This window comes from Macrobrachium rosenbergii, chromosome 29, assembly GCF_040412425.1.
Source record: "Macrobrachium rosenbergii isolate ZJJX-2024 chromosome 29, ASM4041242v1, whole genome shotgun sequence".
Classification (NCBI taxonomy): Eukaryota; Metazoa; Arthropoda; class Malacostraca; order Decapoda; family Palaemonidae; genus Macrobrachium; species Macrobrachium rosenbergii.
The window spans coordinates 7,883,232-7,905,587 of NC_089769.1; the positions used below are offsets into that span (position 1 = coordinate 7,883,232).

Below are 22,356 nucleotides of genomic sequence, written 5' to 3' on the forward strand. Positions count from 1 at the left end.
CCGGCTTTTGCACCAGTGTGGGCCAGTGTTTTGAGGTGTTGAAGGGGGGAATAAGACGTCTGATGTGGACCTCTGGACTAAACCAAAGAACGGAGACAAAACAGGCTGCACAAAACGCTGGTCTTCCCATATTTTTCTGTTTGAGGTGGTATTTCAGGCCTAAAAGGCCAAGTTGTCTGATGATTTTGTTACTACAGCAAAATACACACGCTTTTGCTTTTAAATTGAATATTATCAGAAAGTCTGCTCAAAACACTCCCAAGAACAGTAACATATTTCGGAGTTTCGTTGAGCCAGCACTTCGAGCTAAACGCCGTTGAAGTTACATGTGTGTCTCCGCTTCTAATGACCTGTTTTCAAAGAGGCAAGTTTGAGCCAGTCTTAGGAAAAACAAGTGGTCCATGGGTCACATTTCTCACCCAATCCTTGCTGCACTTGCAAAACTGTAATGAAGTTTTACATTTATTTTTCAAAGTAAAAAAAAATACTAATATTGTGCTCCCCCTCTCCCGTCATTGCTTATTATTTAACCAACTGTAGCCCATGTCTAGAGTTTAAAAAAAAATGCCTCGTGCACCACCTTGTTTTTACATCACACCGGCCCACGGTGGTAGGCCAAAGTTATATACGTGGGGAAAGGATATTAAGGAGAGGGAGAGAGATAGAGAGAAAAAAACGATCTTCATGTGAGTAGAGTAGGTGGCTCAGGTGAACAGTAGGGTCCATCCAGGCCTCATGGGAAGTGTCGAGAAATCCCAAATTGGTCTTCCCCATTTCGTTACTTCACCTCCTTTCGCCAGCTGACTTCTGGCCAGTGTACCAGGTACACGATTCCCTGTTAGGGCTAAGAAAAGCACCCTTAGACTTAATGCCTCAAGTCTGCCCATGAATTGAACATTGGACCACTCGTTGGTGAAATGAGTATCATGACCACACGGTGACTCCCCCCCCCCACCCACACACACGTATTATCTTTGTTTCTTGTGTTTTAATGCAGAACACAGTGATTTCTGGTCAATTTTAATGGTTAAAATTTAATACCAAATTCTTAAACTACAAGAAGCGTCCCTTTCTCTACAAACATTTTTTTGAGGCTAAGGCAGAGTGAAGTGAAGTTCTCACCCAAACTGCCTCGGGTGGGTGCATAGCTGGTTGTGTGGCCTTTCTTTGAAATTAGTTAAAGGAAATTGTGATCTAAGTGTTGGGTGGGGGCCTTCTGGTCACGGGGGTGGGGAGAAGTTTATGGTTGGTGCGTGGGGGCGGGGGGCGATTGTGGGGTTCCGCGTAAGAGTGAAGTTGTGTTGCCAGATGGTTCTTCTGTTTTGTATTTCCGATTAGAACAATTTTTGATTTCTGGAACTTTCGTTTTTGGTTATACCGTTTAATCAGTTCCTAGCACATCAGTCGTTTGAGGAGTTCCAGTTTTCACTCTGAAATTCCCGTTAGCTAGAGTTTTGTTGGAAGTGAATCGCGTTCGTTAGTACCACATTTATTAAGATTAGCCTTGATCACTGATCACGCTCGATTACTGGAGAGAACCAAACTTTTGTCGGGGAGAAGAGGAGTCGAGGTTGGGTGAGGTCTGTTCGAAGAGAGATAGAAAGAGGGGGGCGAGTCGACCCCTCCCCCTTTTATACAGCCACAAGCCCCTCTCTCTATCTCTCTCTCTCTCCCCCTTCCCCTACCCCAGAGCTTCTAACGCCCTGTCTGTACCCCCGTCCCTTCTTCGGCTTGTACCCAAACCTGCCTCTCTCTCTCTCTCTCTCTCTCTCTCTCTCTCTCTCTCTCTCTCTCTCTCTCTCTCTCTCAGGACTACATATCCCTTCTTTTCTCCGCCGTGCCTTGTGAGTCTCCCTCCTACAGCAGATGGAGAAACCTTAAGGCCTGTTTTGTACCCTACGAAGTGATGGGGTTTACAAAAGATCTTCAGCCGGAGTTTTCGAAGTTTTTTCTTGTCCATATTATTGAAGTTATCGAAGCTTTTTCCGATCCATGTTATTGAAGTTAGTAATCTGATGTAATTCTATTTCATAGGGTTTTTTTTACCATTTTTGGGGAAAGTTTTAACCGCTTATTGTCGTAGGCTTTTTTTTTTCTCTGGGCACTTTTCTACAAAAATTCTAGTTTTTTCGTGCGAAGAACTTTCTTGTTTCTTATATCCTTTTTTTTTTACATTTTTGAAATGAGAAAATATGTTTACATATGAAAGATTTCGCCTTAACCAACCAGTCTCCCATCATTGTTTATGAAGGTATTTTTTAACTTTTTAAATTTTTTTACGGGAGAACCGATTTCGATTCCTGAAAAAATCTTTGGCCACTTTTACCTCGGCACTTGATCAGGTTCGTGGAGGTTACTCTGGTGGGTCACAGCTTGGGTAGAGAAGAGGGTAGGGTTAACAGATTCATACCAAAAAGACTGGATGAGAAGCTCAAGGTTATTGTTATATATATGTATAATAAGATGTATATATTGTATATATAGCCTAATTGCAATCTGTATGAGGCTATGCACTCGATGGCAAAGGGAACTTGGCATTGTGTTAAAACTGGTTAAAAAACATAAATACCAGTATTTTTGTTAAATGTAAATGCCATAAATTAATAACCCTTTCCCGGTAATTTTGCTTGATTCTTAAGATTAGGTTAAGTGTTATCTGTGTACGGTATCAAAAATCCCGGTACCTACTGTATATGTATACATTATAGGTTAATGGTAATTAGTCACAGTTGCAGACGCAAAGACTTGTTTGAAGGTGCTTGGGTTTTGAGATTTGCCAATTCTTTATTGTTACACAAAATTAAATCATGTGGCGTAGTGTAGATAGTAGTTTTTCACTTAATTCAATCTGAAATATAATATGAAAGCTAAGATATCACCCCATAATCAACCTATGGAGAAAGTAACGCTGGTCTGGCAATGATTCATGTTATCAGCCCTTTGTCCTTGGCTCTTTAAATAGTCAGTTATATGACAAAATGCAATATATTGGCCTAAAAAGTCAAATCAGTGTATTCACTGTTTTTATTGGACAGGACTGTAAATGTAAAGTTTTTGACATGGTTCTCCTTTCGCTGAACGGACTTAGGCCTAATTGGCTCTGAATCTTTTTCTCCCTCTCTCTCTCTCTCTCTCTCTCTCCCATCCTGGGCTCATTTTCTTTCAAATATTTTCTGTTATGGAAATTGCCTTTATGTGAGTTCATAAGGTGGTTAAGAATAAATGTCGGAATGTTCACCCAGATTTCTCAAAGAGTTCTAACAATAGGCCTATAGGTTGTTGACCTCGTGTTATCAGCTGGCTCTTTAAAGACCGTCGTGCAGGTGTGTGGAATTAAGTATACAGATAGCTTTGTTCTGTCACCAGAATTAGTTGTTCTGAGAGAAGTTTTGATATGTTTTATATTACAGCCTGGAATGCTGTTTTTTCCTCATCCTAGCTAACCCGGATGTGTATGTTTGTGTCAAGATTTGTTCGAATCCCCTTCCCAACCCCAATAATTCTCTCTCTCTCTCTCTCTCTCTCTCTCTCTCTCTCTCTCTCTCTCTCTCTCTTGGGATTTAGAAGTTAAGATGGAAGTGGTATCAAGTAGAACGTTAGCGTAATATGTCCAATAAAAGGAAGGGAGTTCGATGGAAAGGATATGGAAGGAATCAGGTCCATACGAGTAGACAAAGGTTCAGAGACAGCTGCATCAACTAAAGTGACTGTTAAACGTGCAAAAGGTTCATTGAGGTCTGAGATCAGTCCACACCCACACCCACATATATTTGTATGCCTCTGGGGGATCTTGGACAATTTTTTGTGGTGGCATAACGCTTGTTACGTCTGAGGGCGCATGTGGTGTTCACATTACAGACTCCAAGAGATGCACTGTCTTGTTTATCTGTGGAATTTGCCTTGATCATCTGTATTCATCTTCACGTCTCTCTCTCTCTCTCTCTCTCTCTCTCTCTCTCTCATCCCAAAACAGTAATTAGTTGATGAAGACAAGGAGAGTTTCAAGTAAAATACGGTTTACAAAATATATTTAAAAAAAAACACATGGGTCTCTATGTATACTGAAGATGAATTTTGGCCATAAGAAATGCAGTAGCATTCATGCTTTCTTACACAGAAAAGAATGATATTTTAATTTTATTTGCTGGCGAATATGCTAGCTTGTCTTAATTTCTGATAACTAGGCTATTAATCTGTAGTGTGTTCTGTAATACTATTTGCTAACGTTGTAAAGAAATCCGTTTACAGTTTTCCTGAGAGTGGAATTCATGAGAGGAGAGGAAGTGGTTGGAGATATTTGAGAGGTTTTCTAGGTAGGAAGGTGGCTGGAGAGATTTCGGGGGCTTGGGCATAGCTAGCCTGAAACGTTGGGTGGGGGAATGTGAGGTTAAGGCGGGTGGTGGGGAGGGGGCGAGGGAGGGGAAGGCATTTTAGAGAAGGGATCTTGAGTGGGACAGCCATCCATTTTGAAGCGGTGGCCCGGGTTAGTACCCTAAGGCTGGACGCTGCATCCCTTCTTTTTTTTTTTTTTATTTATCGTTATTAGTGAGGAACGTGATGGAAAAAGGGAGTGGGGGGATGTTAGGCTATGAAGGTAGAGAGAGAAATATATAAGTCTTTCAGGACAGTCCAGGAATGAAATACATCCAAGCCGGAATTGGCCAGTTCCAAGGGATTGGGGCTTATAGGCGGTTGGGTTGTAACATGGGTTGGATGGGTCTTTTTTTTTGGGGACAGGAGTATCCTGCAGGTGGGTTGAAGAGGGTTTTTGACAGGACCAACGCTTTGCAGTATGTGAGCAGTATACTGGTAGCCGAACTCAGTAGATCATCCCCAAAAGGCACTCCTTTTAAACATTAGGCTGCTACAAAGGATTTCCCTACAAGCCGTAAAGTAGGCTAGTGCAAAAGTGTTTTGTGCTGGTAGGCCGATGGTAACCTGTCTTAAGAAATATTCAGTGGCGGGGAGAGTATAGTAGGCCACTAAAATGTATTTTTTTAGTAGTAGGTTGGCAGTAGAAAAAATAAGTATTCTTTTAAACTTGAGTTTCTTCAAGTTCATTAGAATTAATAGCCTCAAAACTGAAGTTTTCTTTTATCCATTAGATTATTTTACAGGCACATGGAATTCTCTCTCTCTCTCTCTCTCTGAAGGCGGATGCAATAGGTTTTATTGCCAGGGACCTGAGCAACATTGTTAGGTCTTGTCATGATCCCTTGAGCAAAATGAGCCCTGAGAGATTTCCTCACTTCGTCTTTTCTCAGGTACTCTAGTATGGAAGTAAGTGTGGATATTGAATGCATATGAGAAGGTGGAAATTAGCGATAGATCTTATGTGGCATATCTGGTATAACAAGAACTGAAAGACAAACGTAGATATACGTGATAGAAGTGTTACTGTAAGTGAGAGGTTGGATCAGAGTGCTTTGGGATGATGCCTCTGCCACGTGGAAAAGAATGTTTTGTGAAACAGTAGACCTATGCACCTGGGAAGTGTGGGGAGAAAGGTATGCACCATCAGATCTCGTTAGTACTTTTATACGAAGATATAGTTATGCCTAACTGGTTGACTAATGTAGTTGGATAAGAAGGTTAACACATTTTGGAAGTTAATTCATTGAGAAATGTAGAAGGCAATGACTATTTTACATAGATCTCACGCTTTGTAGTAATAAGCATATCCGTAAAGTGTGAGGGATTCGAGAAGTTAAATGACATTGCGATTATTACAGTTGTATTTATAATTATATGCATATTATATGTGTGTGTGTTTGCGTAAAAGATCTTGTCAATTTTAACATATGTATTTGTAATGGCAGCAGTGTACGTGTTACTTACCGATCTCCTCACACTTGGATACGTACGCCCTTCACTACAAGCCATGAACTTAATGAAGAAACCCTTATTCCCGAATTAGGATTCGAACCCCTGTACAGTAGATTAGTGTGATGAGAGAAATATTTAAATGTGAGGTCTAAATGGTTCTCTTAACCTTGGGATGGAGAAAGAGAGCTGTTCCGGAAGATTCTCTCTCTCTCTCTCTCTCTCTCTCTCTCTCTCTCTCTCTCTCTCTCTCTCTCTCTCTCTGGATCTGCCTTTCATGATTACATACAATTATTAAATCCTTGTCTATATTTCTCCTTATAAAGAAATTCCACTAATACTTCCGCAATTAGGTTTTGTGATTCTTCATAGGCCTAAAGGCTGACCAACACGAACACATTTCTGGTGTAATTGTTATGTTTAGCCACAGATCATTTTGCCCCAAGTAGCAATATTTATATGAATTGCAAGTCTGTCATATCCATTTTGGAAGTGTGAAATGTAGATAAGCATGCTGAACTTTCGTTTTGTTTCCGTATGATTATTGTTTGACAAAGAAATGAGCAGTGAGATGCCAAAATGTGCCCGAAAACCTTTACTTTGGCGCTGGATCAGGTGGGAGGGTACGTGGACGGCTTGTCGTAACAGGTGCTTGATTGTGTAAGTCGACAATACAGAGTTATTCTTATCGGACGAGAGAGAGAGAGAGAAGGCGCGGGGGGGTGGGGGTGTTGAGTAGCCCAGCCCCAGGACCCACCTAGTCCTAGGCCTAGTTCGTACTAGATCAGCGGAGTTGCCAGTGTGCATATAGGACTTTGTACTCGTAGATGTACGCAAGGCTTATAGAGTAACCAGAACCAATTAGCCGTAGACATTCCTTGTGTTCCAAAATGTCTCGTGTCATATTTATCTAAGATCAGCGTTTTTTTATCCCTGGTATTTCACATTCCTGTGTGACTCACTTAAAAAAAAAACAAGAAAAGGTAAGGTCCAGTCGATGGTGTGACTGGTTTTAAGCAGCATCTCGAAACGGCTTTTCGAACTCGGACCCTGAAATCTCTCTCTCTCTCTCTCTCTCTCTCTCTCTCTCTCTCTCTCTCTCTGCTGAAGGTCTTGTTTTATTCCATCTATGGTTTATGAGTTTAACGCCCTTTCTCGGGTGATTTCAATGCTCGTAATTTAGAGTTTTGAGATTGTCCAGCAGTTTATATATACTGTACATATATATGAAACAAACTTGTCAGATAAATACAAGGTTTAGCAGCCGTAAAAATTAAGCTGGCCACATACAGTACCATCATTTTCTTGCTCTTGGGCGGGCCGTATAAATCTAGCTTAGGCCTATATAAACAAATATAAGTAACAAAATTTGGAATCTCGAACAAGCGAATTTAATTGGCATTAGCATATTACTTTTTAAAGGAGCCCTGTTTCACCATTCCCAGCGGAGCACTTAGTTTTAATCCAAACGGATAACGCTTCTTAGACGTAGGTGAAGCACGGCTAATTATAGTCAGGATGTGAGTACCACCTGATGATAATATGGAAGATTGAAGTACAGTATCTACAAATGTTACTTCTGTTTCATTCTATATCTCCTCCCGTCGTACAACGAAAAGTGACTGAATCATCTCCCACTTGAGACGTTATTGCTTTAAATTGATCATTTAGACCACTTAATTACTCGTCACTAGCTCTTATAGAGGTTTCGCCACTATATATATGTATTATATATATATATATATATATATATATATATATATATATATATATATATATATATATATATATATATATATATATATATATATATACACAATTATTTTGGGATGAAGCTGCAAGCCGCGTAGCTTTCTCCTTCGGACTGCAACCTACACAGCCTATAAACCACTTGATACTTACAGTAGGCCTAATGTACCTCAGAATTTTGGATTTTTTTTTTTTTTTTTAAGGAAATATTTAACATTGAGCCCTTATGGGCTCTAAGAATAACTTGCCCGCATAACTATACTGTAAATGCATAGTTATTGTGTTCATCGATGACGGTAGTTCTGTTTGAGAGAGAGAGAGAGAGAGAGAGAGAGAGAGAGAGGTCTGTTATCTTAGGGTACTTGCTTCGGTTCACTCCCCCCTACATCTATCCTTTCCCCTATCCCTGATTAACCCCCTCTAAACCTATCCTTCTTGCCCTGAAGTTAACCCAACATATCCCCCGCCCCCTCTCCCTTTCCTCATTCTACCCCGGGTCCATAAAGTTGGGTTGGGTCCGGGTGGGCAAAGGTGGTGGTGGTGGATGCCCCGGGCTGCTATAATGACAGGGTAGAGAGAGAGAGAGAGAGATGGTTTAGTACGTATGAGAACAGAATGAAAGTTCATATATATATATATATATATATATATATATATATATATATATATATATATATATATATATATATATATATATATATATATACAGAGAGAGAGAATGGCGTAGTATTAGAACACTAGAACACAGAACGAAAGTTCATACATAGGGAGGTGCACATAAAAGATTAAAGAAAGCTCAGAGAGAGAGAGAGAGAGAGAACAAATAATAGTTTCCAGAGGAAAATGAGTAAATGGAGAGATGAAAGACTCGTCAAATGCAAGTTAAAAAAAAAAGTGAAGATGACACGTGGACGGACAGATCATTCTATAAGGATAACGTAACACTCTTTACATGCAAAAGGAGAGAGAGAGCGAGAGAGAGAGAGAAGGGGTTGAGTGCAAAAGATATGACACAATAAAAGACTTTGGAGTGAGAGAGATAGAGGAGGCAGTTGATCGAGGCTGCTTGTGTAAGAAGGGGAAGTCGGGAGGGAGCGAAAGAATGAAGAGTATAAGAACAGGGGCCCAACGCCCCCACCTATCTCCCCCCCCCTCTCCTTGCCTTCCTCCTCCTCCTCCTCCCCCTCTCCCCCCTTCAGTTATTCCCTTCCCCCTTAAGGGCGCGGCGCCACGTAAACCCTGGGTCCGTCCCTCCACCCACCATTTTTCCCTTCACTGTTCCCTCCCTTCCTCCCTGCCTACTTCACGCTAGGACATTTTCTTAATTCTGGTATTTTTAAGAACACACACGTGTATATACGCATGTGTGTAATATATACTTATATGTAAACTTCATCACTTACACAATTGTTCTGTGCATTAATACAATTACTAACAGGACCTCGTTAAAACTGGATGGTATTTAGCGGAGGTATTTATTCAGGAAACGTCACAGGCTTTCTTGGACTAACAGTCCTCATTGTCAAGTATCCGTAGAATGACCGGACACGTAGTCCAGCTGGATTTGTGTGTGTTTTGGGGGAGTGGATTGAAGCCCTTCTTTTTCCAATTCTGTTTGTTAGCTTCGTTAGCCCTGTGTATGTATATATGGCATGAATGTGGCAGTGACCAATGTATTTTTTTTTCTGGAGTCATCCATTAATATATGCGAATACTATGTTTTTTTTCTGCATTCTCACTCATATGTATATATATATATATATATATATATATATATATATATATATATATATATATATATATATATATATATATATATATATATATATAGGGCCAAATCGAGCTTTACTTTTAACGCTTCAAGTTTCCAACGGCATCAGCTACCACCGGCGTTTAATACCTGAACCGGATGAGGAAGTTATAACATGGTCTCGTTCCCAGTAAGTCCAGTATGCCTGTGTTGATCTAAGTAGTGGATATTGTACCTGGCTGTTAGTCGACTGTTGTAGCTGCAGCGGAGTTGAGAGAAAGAAAATCACCTTTTACTCTAAAGGGCCTGGGTCTAACGGTTCTTTGAGCCAAATCACACACACACACATATATATACACTAACTGACCAGCCTGGCGCTGCGCGGGAAAACTGAATGACAACCTCTCTCTCTCTCTCTCTCTCTCTCTCTCTCTCTCTCTCTCTCTCTCTCTCTCTCTCTCTCTCTCTCTCTCTCTCTCTCTCTCTCTCTATATATATATATATATATATATATATATATATATATATATATATATATATATATACAGAGACGTATAAACATATAGTATATATTCTAGAAACGGGTGAAACATCAGGCTCTTGCCTTCCAAGTAACAGGTCACGTTAATTATCAGCAACCATATTTAATATACGACTGAACAGTGCATTTGCACTTGCATCATAAAAACAATTGACGCATTAAACCAGCGAGTATTTGCACTGTATAGCCAGTAGTTATTTGTAAAATCGAAAAGAAAGCTGATTACCGTACGAGTTTGACATCAGTTTTGTACAAATGTTAGAGAAAAATGCTGGCACACATGTGGAAACGTGCTTTAGACGTATGTGTGCACTTGTGAAGCATTTTACACTTGTGTGCACACGTGAAACTTTTTACACTTGTGTGCTCTAAAATTTTAGTCATGTGTGCAACTGTGGAACTTGTGAAAGTTCTTTAGACTTGTGTGCATGTGAAACTCTATACTGATATGTGCCCTTGTGAAAGTTCTTTAGGCTTTGTGTGCACATGTAAAACTTGCTTTAGACTTGTGTGCACTTGTGAAACTTGCTTTAAACTTGTGTGAACATGCGAAACTGCCTTTGGACTTGTTTGCACATGTGAAACTGCCTTTAGACTTGTGCACATGTGAAACTTGCTCTAGGCTCATGTAAACATGTGAAATTTGCTTTAGACTTGTGTGCATTTGTAAAACTTGCTCTAGATGTATACACATGAAACTTACTCTTCATGCACATGTGAAACTTGCATAGACTTATGTGCTCATGTTAAACTTTAGACTAGTGCACATGTGAAACTTTAGACACTGTGTACACATGTGAAAGTTGCTTTAGACATTGTGTGCACATGTGAAACTTGCTTTAAACTTTTGTGCACATGTAAAACTTTCTTTGGGCGTAATACACATGTGAAACTTGCTTTAGACTTAATGCACATGTGAAACTTGCTGTAGACTTGTGTGCACATGCGAAACTTCCGTTAGATTTTTATGCACGTGTGAAAGTTTGTTGTAGACTCGTGTGCATGTGTGAAACTTCGTTTAGATTTGTGTGCACTTGTGAAACGTGCTGTACACTTACTTGTTACGAGATGATTACGCAGTTGGACACCATACCAACATTAGATGCTCATTTCTCAATAGACATCTGTGAGAGTAAGAAGGAAAAAGAACGGCCATTAACGAGAGCTCCTGAGTAGATTATAACAAGAGCCACGATAGGTGTCCGCGTCCGTACGGGGCCATTTGGTATCGAGTGCATGAGTAGTAATGCTATCCGGTTTTGCTACTTTTTCTGTCTGCTCTAGCCTGCCTTTCCTTTGGTAGGAAAGTTCATGGCCGATGGGCTCGTTCCCTCAGAATAGCTGTCCATTGTGAATAGTAATAGTATTAAATTTTAGGAATACAAACGTTCAGTATTCGGAAAGGCGGCCAGGCGTGTATCGCAATATTAAACGCTGTGAGTTACAGTAGGAGAATTCTTTATACTTATATCTATTGGTGGATCTTGGAAAAATTGGAAACACTTGCGGTAATTTGTAGCTGTGTAAGTAAGTGCAGTATTCAAGTACAAATGTCTGGCTGATGGCTGAGTGAGAAAGAGTTCAGTCACAGAATAGAGAAAGCAAGAGAGAAGTATCGGGTTGTGCGCAGAAAGTTCGGAAGAAACTTGGATTTTCCATCTTAGTCCAGACGGGATGCAAATAGCATTAGGATGTTGAGTGCAAATGAAAGCGAAAGGACGGTAGTTGTTAAGATGAAGTGTTTTTGCAACATAGCTTCAAGGCATAAGAAGTATATATTGATAGAGTGAGAAATGAGATAAGTAAATTGGTGAAAGGATGGCTCCGAGTATTTGGAGATGGTTCAGTCCTATGTAAAGAATGGACGTTGATGTGTCGGAGAAAAGAATGGGTGATTCAGAGGTTGTTGGGCATGAGGGGAAAACCTAGAATGGAATGGATAGACGTTGTGAAAATAGACATTGAAAAGAAAAGGCTCCAGGGAGCACAAAAATGCGTTGCAAGATAAAGATGGACGACTCAGTCTCTGTTTGGGTTTGATGGGAAACCGCCAAAGCCGATATTAATATCAGTATGTATATAAGCTTTTGAGTTGACTAGTTTGTGTTATTACTCTTTTTACTTTAGTTGATTTTATTTGTTAATTACTCTTCCACAATTCTCATTTTCCATTTATGCATTGTGTTCGTAGCACTCAGCTTTTCAAACTTAGACTTACAGTTGCTGGGAGGGGGGGGGTTAGTACTTATTTGGTATACTTGTCGCCTTATCTGCAGAAATGCAATATAGTAAGACTTATGTGCCGCTCTTGTAGAACTGATGGTGAAGTGCATGTGGTTGCATGTTACACCGAATGGTCTCATGAAGGGGAGGCTGCTCCACCCTAATTAAATGTTGTCCTCTTCTCTCTCCTCCCCTACCTCCCTCCCCTCTTATTCTCCCTCACTCTCGCCTCTCCCCGTTTCATCTAGCCACTCCTCTTCCGCCAAGTTGCACTTGGAATGGCGGGCTTGCGTCTTTATATTTTTTTTATTATTATTTTTAAAGTTATATTATCTTTAATTTATTTGATGGTGTGGTATTTACTTTTTCATCTAAAAAAGACTGTAAAATGTGCTCCTGTATTCTTATAAATACAGCTTTTATGAATGTCTAAAAGTTCTAGACCCATAGAGCTTGTTGCCTCCGTTTTCAAGCAAGGAATTTGGGATGAAAAGCTGCTAGTCTCTTGTCTTTTTTCCCCTCAACATGGCTGTCCCATCACAGTTTGCTAATTGTTGAGTGGCCATATCACTGTTTTTATTAGCAAAGGCGCTATTATGTTTAGTAGATTGTGAGTGAATTGCACGTTACGTCATCTCGCGGGAATTGAAACTGTGCCCTCTAACTTTGATACTAGACCACGAATATATATATATATATATATATATATATATATATATATATATATATATATATATAGAGAGAGAGAGAGAGAGAGAGAGAGAGAGAGAGAGAGAGAGAGAGAGAGAGAGAGAGATTCCATGATGTCAGTAACCTTGTCTTTAATCTTTATGGCAATAGAAGCATAAAAATAAAGATAAGGATGATTGATAACGTGCGCTGAAGTAAGAAACAAGAACGTAAGCAAAATTTATATAAATTTTTAATCTTGTGTTTTCCTGCCTTATTAACGTAACCTCTAATGAGATGGGCCTATCTTTTTCGCATGCCCCTTCCTTGTTGTTCTTTGTTTCCATATTTTAAGTAGTATTAAAGGGCACGTCGCTCAGTCTGAAACTACAAGTATTGTTATCAGGAAGGAAAATCATTGGAACCGTAACACGAGGTAAGTGAGAGTCGATGGCGTGAACAAATTTTTAACTTAGGCAGGTAATCTTCATGATGAAATTTGTAATAAGATAGAATAGAATATAGAATTTAGGCCAAAGGCCCAGCACTGGGACCTATGAGGTCACTCAGCACTGAAAGAGAAACAGAGTAAAGGAGGTTTGAAAGGTGTAACAGGAGGAAAACCTCGCAGTTGCACTATGAATCAGTTGTTAGAAGGTGGATAGCGAGATGGAAGAAAGAGAATGTGAACGGAGGTACATTAAAAGGAATGAAAGGGGTTGCAGCTAGGGACCGAAGGGACGCTGCAAAGAACCTTAAGTAATGCCTACAGTGCGCTCACGGTACTATCCCCTACGGGGTAAATTTCTAATAAATAGCAGATTTTAGCAGCGTTACCTTGTCTTTTGACTCCTGTGGTTCAAAGAGGACAAAACTCCACACGTTCACCCCAGGATTTGTTCGTCTTCAAACGAAGTAGGGTCATAATAGGCCTAGAGAAGACCAAAACTAAAAGCTAAAAGACTGAGTGAAGTGTGATGAGGGTTAGTGTTTAGTTTACGGTTGATTAACGAAAAGATTTACAAGTTTATATTCACAGATTCAATATTTACCTCCTCTATCATATGTATTGTTTATGAACTCAAAACTCGAGGTCCAACTTGTATACACTGGCCTTTGGTTCCCTTAAAACAAAGGCAAAGGCAAAATTGTGAAAAGTCTTGCAGCAAACGTTTGTAACTTTGAGAAAGACTGCAGTAGAAAGACACTTGTCTTACCGTTTTATCTTAATTGTTGATGTACTTCTTCACAAGTGACACTATTCTTCTTTGGCAGTTTGATATGTACGAGAGCGGCCTCAATGACTTACGGAGTAAGTGTTCCTGCTAATAAATATCCATATGATTGAGCCAGATTTCAGGACGGTACGTAACGACTGTAGGGTTGGGACATACTACCGTTGTTGACTTGAGGCTAGCATAGTGATTATGCGTTTATCCCATGTAAATCATCAACCCCACTGACAGCCCACTATAGTCGACAAAGTAGGCTACCAGGTGCGAGATTCATCGTTTAGGTTATTTTTGCACATACAGTTCATTCTTGATTCGGAAATTATATAATTGTTATTATATATATGTACAGTATGTATATGTGTATTTTATATGTGTGTGTGTGTGTGTGTGTGTAGGATTTAACGCCCAACGCATTGTTAGGACTGGAACCTTCCCTCAGTCTGTTAGTTTTCCTCTCTCTCTCTCTCTCTCTCTCTCTCTCTCTCTCTATATATATATATATATATATATATATATATATATATATATATATATATATGTGTGTGTGTGTGTGTGTGGGTGTGTATGTATGTATAGAGATAGAGAGAGAGAGAGAGAGAGAGAGAGAGAGAGAAAACTAACAAAGACTGAGGGAAGGGTCTAGTCCTAACAATGCGTTGGGCGTTAAATCCTATACCCGTTCCCCCACCCACCCACTCCTCCGATCAACTACCAGCCAACCCACCCCTATACAACCCACCCCCATGTCCTGTGCTTCCCCCCCGATCATCGAAGCCTGAAGCTAGAATTCCTCATAACCATAAATCTCTCTCTCTCTCTCTCTCTCTCTCTCCTCTCTCTCTCTCTCTCTCTCAAAATAATAATATTGTTATTCAGAGGAATTTCCTATTCCCTCATTCTGTTAGTATGGCTATTCCCAGGAAGAGTTGTTAATTAAGGACGTCACATTATTATTTTGCCGATTGTTTTTCCAAGGCGATTGGATTGAGGGTGAACAGCGTGGAGCAGACTCACGTGATGAATCATGTAAATGGCTACTTCATGCCACTCACAAACAAGTGTGTTTGACCGGCATTCATTGTACTTCGTTTCCTTAAAGGTAAAAGAAGAAAAAAAAAAAAATACACACACGCACACATATAATGAGTTTCCCAGTCATATCTCTCTTAACTTACCGTGTTTGAAAGCTACAAGAGAAAATAAGAGTGGCTCGTATTCATTCAGTTCTTCATTTCCAGTGTGGTGTTGTTTTTGAGATTAAAATCGTTTTGGAGTAGTCAGTGGTTGAGTGTTCTTGTTCACTTTTATATATATATATATATATATATATATATATATATATATATATATATATATATATATATATATATATATATATATATATATATATATATATACTGTATATATATATATTTTTTTACTGTATTTTATATGTGATTATTATATGTAGTCATAGACATCAAGAACCATCTGGGTGACGGTTCTTCAAAATTAAGTTAGGGCTCGTACTCTATTTGTAAAATATGCACGTATATATATATATATATATATATATATATATATATATATATATATATATATATATATATATGTGTGTGTGTGTGTGTGTGTGTGTGTGTATGTATGTATAATGTTTGTTAGATATCGCATTACTGAAATGGAATCACGCCTGCGTCACAATTATTATAGAAAATTTTTAGACTTTAATCTCTCTCTCTCTCTCTCTCTCTCTCTCTCTCTCTCTCTCTCTCTCTCTCTCTCTCTCTCTCTCTCTCTCTCTCTCTCACACACACAATCCCAATTTATAATTTTTTATCCCTCGATGGGTAATTAAACATTATAAATCGTAACATCTTGAAACAAAACTTTACGTAAATGTTAAAACGTCCGTGCTGATAGGGGACTGCGGGCTGCTCTCCCATCCTTGCATTTTTTCTGCTCTGAACCAGTTACCAACAACGGAAGGGGGGTTTGGTTGCTTTTATACTGGCTGTACTGTAGGCGTCTTGAATTAACCGAGGTAACCCGTGACCCAGTCAGAATGGTTTTCCTATTCCGTAATTTCTGGGTCTCACAGGGTCCCCCTAGAGAAGCTATGGGCGGCCGTGATAAGTGCACGCGATACTTTGCCGGGTAACTTTCAGTTGGTGCTGAAAATTAAAACTTGGCGTCTCATACTCCTTCCACGTGGTCTTTCACTTACGAGCCCTGTGACCTTGTTCCATATATATAGGTGTCACCTTCTGAATAATAATAAATGTCAGTTGTGATTTAACGTAATAAGTGCTCTGAAAAAAGGAAGGACGAAAGTAAAGAACCCATTAGGCTCAGGTTTAACTCTGAAGCAAGCCATGCGTTGGGCTAACAGGGTGACTTTTTTTTTTTTTTATTAACAAGAAATGTCCAGTCTAAAACATCAGGTTATAGAACAGTGGGAAAATGAATGACGAAGTTTTGTTTTTTTATTTTATCTTTCACTCTCTCTTACGGAATGAGACTTGCCTGATCTTCCGCCTTGCTTACTCCGGGTTTTCCCTCTGGCGCGTAGGCGCGCATGAACCTTTAATGGAAATATTCGTCCATGTCGTCACAGCGAGACGGATATAATTACGAGGAGTCCATTCTAAGAAAGGTCCGAGGGTAGTGGCAGTGGTGGGCTGGTGGTCAAAACGAGAGAGAGAGAGAGAGAGAGAGAGAGAGAGAGAGAGAGAGAGAGAGAGAGCCAGCAGTGTAATGCCCTAGATGATTAAGGGGAGGGGATAATATCTGAAAAGGGGGTGAAGGGTTTAAAAAGGAGAGACGTAGGCGAAAGGGCTCCCTTAACTGCCCAAAGGAAAAGGGTCAGCCATGGTCGTTCTCAAAAGGAAACCTTCAAAGGTTTGCTTCTATCTACACAGGCCGTCATTTTTTTTCTCTAATGTAGGAGGGTTCTGGTGTGTGGGGCAGTAGGTTGGGGGTGAGTGGTAAGGGGGGAGGGGGCCTGTTTGGACAGAAATAGCTGGAAGAGGGCACAACGGTTAGGCCGAGAGTGGACACGGGTTATTTCGTAGGGGGGACGTCCCAAAAGAAAAACTTTTTAGTACTTTCTTCTGACATTTACTTCTACAAGAGCGAAACTGATTATATTAAATATATTGGCATTATATACCATCCAGATTATAATTGTACACGAGAGAGAGAGAGAGAGAGAGAGAGAGAGGGGGCTTAGGTTTGGGCACGAAGTTGATGCAAATGTGGTCGACAGTGTGATTAGTCCAGGGTCTATCCGGTTTTTCTCGAGTGAATTAAAAGGACTTTCCGGATTGTACCTTGAATACTCAAATCATTGTATGTGAAATAGAGGAATGACACTGTTTACGTACACGTCGTCATTAGACTTAACACTCCGACCAGTAAATATCGTGAAGTTGAATGTGCAGATTCATCCTCATCATCATTATTAAGTTCGCATTCCTGGGGCATCTTCCACTTTAACAGGGCCCCCCCTCTTACTTGAAGCCGAGGTTCACTCCAACCAGGACCTATTCGAATGAGCAGCTGCGGGCTGATGTTATTAGAATAACTACGAGAAATTGCTCTCTCTGTTAACTTGAACATGCCATTGCTACGATCAGCGATGTGACGTCTTTAGTTCACGAACGCGGGTTCCCTAGCGATTTTTTCCATGTTTTTGTTAGGCCATGAAATGATATGTTCACGTTTCTAAAATCTTACACCCACCAAGAATTGGTATCCAAGAATGTTGCATTCTGTGTAAAAAGAGCATGTATGTGTTTGTGAGAGAGAGAGAGAGAGATTTGTGAGGATGGAAGAAAGGGGATTTGGGGGAGTCGCGGGAAGGGGCCTTTGCTGATGTATCCTACGGCTGATGTGTCGAAGGTGGGGGTGGTTAGGTTGCCGGGAGGGTAATACTCCTCCCTCGTGTCGCTTCAGTTTTATATATTATTTCATAACTGCGTGTCGTTTTCACAAACGCTATATCCAGGCTTGATAAGTAAACTAAAGTTGACAAACTCGCTGTATTCTCAAGATGTTATAGATTATAAGATACGTTCATGGATGCAGGACGAAGCGTTGAAATTCTAAACCTAGAGAAAGAAAGAAAAAGGCTGTTGGGTTCCCCGCGCCCTGCTCTATGAAGCCTTGTCCCCCCCTCTTCCCCCCCACCTGGTCGTATCTCTCTCTCTCTCTCCTTCCCACCCTCCGGCGCCTCACCGATCATATCCCAACCCCCAAAGTCTGCCAAATTGTGTGGGGTTCCCCCCTGTTAGTCATCCCCTTTTCCTCTCCCCCTTCCATCAGGGGTCGGGCGCGCAACTCCCCAACACATCCAACCACCAGATCTACCACTTCTACAGCTACTTAACACTACTATCACCTCCTCTCTCATTCTTCCCTTCAAAAGAAAGTACGTTTTATTTGTGAGCGTCGTTTTGTTACTTATTTGAAATATTCATTTTTAGAGGAATCTTGACACTTATCATCACTCGAGCCTTATATGGGGTAAAGTGTGTTTTCTTTGTCTGATTTTCGACGAGTGAAGGACTTTGTTGCCATTGTGGGAACCCCATAACGAATGCATGACATAGAGAGCATCGGTGTCTTGCGTGATATTGTAAACGAAAGTTACGAAACAGATCTTTTCGACTTCTTGTGCTCTCGGGTGGAACTTCAAAATCATGCTGGACTGGTAGATTGGAATTCAGAACGCCAAACCAGAGTATGTCGAGTGCGTGTGTTTACCTGTTTAGTTTACATCTTGCTTTGCATAGTTCAGAGCTTTTACTGTGGCAAAGGCATGCATTGTAGTTTATGAAGATCATTCTTCGTTTACAGACAACATTGTGCACAAAAAAACAGGCTGGTCACAATGACGTTACATTGTTCTTCTCCGCAATCACACAGCATATTATGAAATATGGAAAATGATAGGTCTTATGTTTGTCAGTTCTAAAAATTCCGTAGATTAGCAAACTTCCACATTTACTGAAAACTCCTAATTGCACCGTTCACATCATCCCAATTTACGTGCTGCTCACGGAGCAAGATCGTGTGCCGGCATAAAGCCTATTAAATCTTCCAGGAGTGTCACTGGACATATGCCAGAAAAGGACATGGCACATAGCACTTTCAAACTGGAATGTTTGATTAACTGCAGCGTGCAACAAGCACAGGGGGTTAGGTCTTGTAAACACATTCGCAAGCGATGTCATTGCAGCCAATCGTGATTAGCGGAAGCAGAAACTGTTCACCACCCACGAAGTTGCAGTTCTAATACACCAGTTTTATAACTACAGCGTCATTCATTTGATATCGGCAGCTGTTGTGTACCGTCAGCTCAGAAAACAAAACAGGACTTTAGTGCTCCTGCCTCTATTTGTGTACACATTGTCATATGTCGGGTTACTCTTTTGGCGACAGATAAGTACTTTGCTGTGATGTTATATAGAAAACAAAATGTGATTTTATTTAAAGTAGGTTTGTTCTTGTGGGAGAGGAAAAGAACAGTTCGTTAAGCACATTTTCACTTTGTTATGCATGTATGTGTTATGTATGTATGACCTCTGTAAGTGTAACTTTGCATATGACTTACTAGTTTAAAATATGGTAGTCTCTCATCTTTGGAATCTTGAAGAAGAGACTTAAAAAAATGACCATGAAAGTTTACCTCAAATCAGATTTTTTTATTTAAAAATGCCATTTGAAAAATAATTGTACCTTTTCCACAATATATATGAATATTAGCTTGTATGAATCTGTAAACAATTTTATCTGTACAGAAGAAGAAGATAAGTTGTGCTTTGAAGAGATTGATAGTAGGTGCAGTGACATCTTCAAGTAGTTCCAAGCATTTACAATCTTGACAGTGAAAGGAAGTTTGTTCTAACAAGGTACGCACTCTGTCCTCTTATGAATTCCTAGGCTACAGTACTGTACCTGAATACAGTTGTGAATAGAAAAAAGAAAATTTTGAAGAAAATAATCATAAACCCCTGAGCACAAACCTCAGTGGTGGAAACCATTAGAAAGAATAGAAATTAGTTTGAAATTATAGAGAGGGGAAGGTAGTGACAGTTATAGAAACAAACTTAAAAGTAAGGAATTGAGATACTAAAATGTAGAAGAAGAGTGAAATGTTTGTCTGAATTCAATAAATGGAAGTAAGGAATTTAAATTGATGATGTATGATAATACACATTCATATGTTCAGTCTGTTTTCCACTAATTCTGTATCCCAACTGAATATTAAAAATATGCCTAAGATGGCAGTAAAGTATAAGTTGCATTTTAAATTAGAGGAAAAGAAGACACAGCTAGTTTAAATTCCATGTTTTATAAGTAGCCTTTGAGATTCTGAGCTCTTAAGAAACTGCAAGTTTCAACAAATACAAGTCTAGTTCCTACTATATACTGAGATTATTTATCATAACATTATCTAACATAACGTGAGCATTCTTACCCAGCAGGGGCTTTGACCCCAAATTCCCACAAACTAATCTTTCGACCCTGCCTTCAGTTGCAGTGGAATGCATCCCTCCCAGTGCAGTAGCCCCAGCTTCCACATTTTGATTGACAAATGCTGTTAAGCCTTAGAGTAGATACGAAAAATCCAAACTGAGTTATCCTGCACCTAGAGTTTTTCTTCAGTAAGCTATGGCTTTGAGTCACAGGAGTCTTTTGACATACTTGTGCAATGTTTTAGGGTTGTAGGAGATCACCTTAAATGTACAGGAGTTTTATGCTGTGGTTTTGAAGTTTGCTTTACATCTTTCCTTTCTTATTTTATGTTTAAGCATTCTGATGTTAAACCACTTTTCACACTTTCTGTAGAATCGTGTAATTTTGTAGTGGTTGGACTTTGGCTCAGTAACTACAGGTAACAGTTCAGCTTTTTTTCCTGTGGTAAACTATATGAACTTTTATATGAAGCAAAAACCAAGCCCTCTTGTTTCAGCCACACATAACTAAGACTGGCTTGGTTAGAACTGTTTTCACTATAAAAAAAAACACACACACACACACAGTACTGTTAGGACTGCATAATTGTCACCGAGGTTTTGTCTTATTGATTAGGAATTGTTAGCCCATTTCCCTTCACAGGTCCTCAGTGAAGGTTCAGGATATTAGGAATTCATTACTGGATGGTGGAATTGGACACTTATGAGTGCAGTAACAGCTGGGACACTGACATTATTAGTTTACTTTAAGAAAGGACTTGACAGGAAAAAAAGGACAAAGATGTTGGTGAAAGGAGACCACACATAATTATCTACAACAGGGCAGCTGTTATTGAATAATAATTACAGTAAGGTACATTTTTAAGGAGCAAGCCAAGTATGAACTGCACAGCAAGCATCTGCGAAAAAATATCCAAAATCAAATAAGGGGGGGAGGTGGAGCCAATAATAAAACTAAATGCAGTACTTATGATTAACAGTGCTTGAAAATTTTGGTCATAGGTAAATGATCATAACCTGGCTATAAAACAGCTAAATGTGACCTGGCTGCTACAAATGATAGAGTAGACTTCAATAAGTAAACCAAAATAAGCAAGTAATAAATAAAATATTGGATCACAGAATGCCTGTGCCTGGAGTCCAGAAACTAGGTAGCCATCAGCTGCAGATTATTTGATGAACAGTTACCAATCTTACTAATCTTACTACTTTTCATTAACAGTATACAATATATTGTGAAGAGTCAAGAGCAAATGAAAAAGGTCAGTGTCAGGAACAGTGAAATAGGCAGACTGATTCCAATTTGCTGTGCAAAGACACCAAGGAAATGGAAGGAAGAAGGATGGGGCTCAGCCACTGAGGCAAAGACCTGCCACTCTAGTGGGGAAAAGTTTTAACAAGTAAAAAATGCACTGAAGCTTCTTCGGCACAGTTGAGTTTTCTGTACAGCTTATAATACTGTATAAAACTATCAGCCACGGCCCATGAAACTCTCAGCCGGCTGTGGTGGCCTTTGTTGTTGCAGTGCCAGATGCATGACTATGGCTAACTTTAACCTTAAATAAAATAAAAACTACCGAGGCTAGAGGGCTGCAATTTGGTATCTTTGATGATTGAAGGTGGGGAGGATGATCAAAATATCATTTTGCAACCCTCTAGCCTCACAAATAGGGTGGGAGAAAAAAAAAAAACTGCCATCCATTTCAGGGGCCACGAGTCATCGTTTTCTCGAATATCTTTCAAACTAAACTAATTATTTGATCGAAACGGTACTTCGACACAGTGTACAAGACAACTCTTGCTAATTTTTGGTAATATACTTTATTGTCAAATGGTATTTGTTAAGGCATTTACTCGTGACTTTTAAAGGCAAAGTTGCATGAGTCAGCAGGGCTAATGTATGCAATC

General features: G+C 39.7%; 1 protein-coding gene across 14 annotated transcripts in view; it reads left to right on the top strand.

Annotated features, from left to right (window-relative positions):
- Nucleotides 1-22,356, top strand: part of LOC136854569 (zinc finger and BTB domain-containing protein 14-like) — a 74,938-nt gene that overhangs the window by 38,290 nt on the left and 14,292 nt on the right. Inside the window, exon 2 of one of the 14 annotated variants that reach the window (XM_067130929.1) lies at nt 14,031-14,251. The exons of 8 other annotated variants lie outside the window; for them this stretch is intronic. The gene's annotated coding sequence lies outside the window, so the exon portion shown is untranslated. Of the gene's footprint in view, nt 1-14,030; nt 14,252-18,281; nt 18,399-22,356 lie in introns of those variants that run through there. 5 more of the 14 variants (XM_067130932.1, XM_067130928.1, XM_067130936.1 and 2 more) reach the window with 5 other exon arrangements.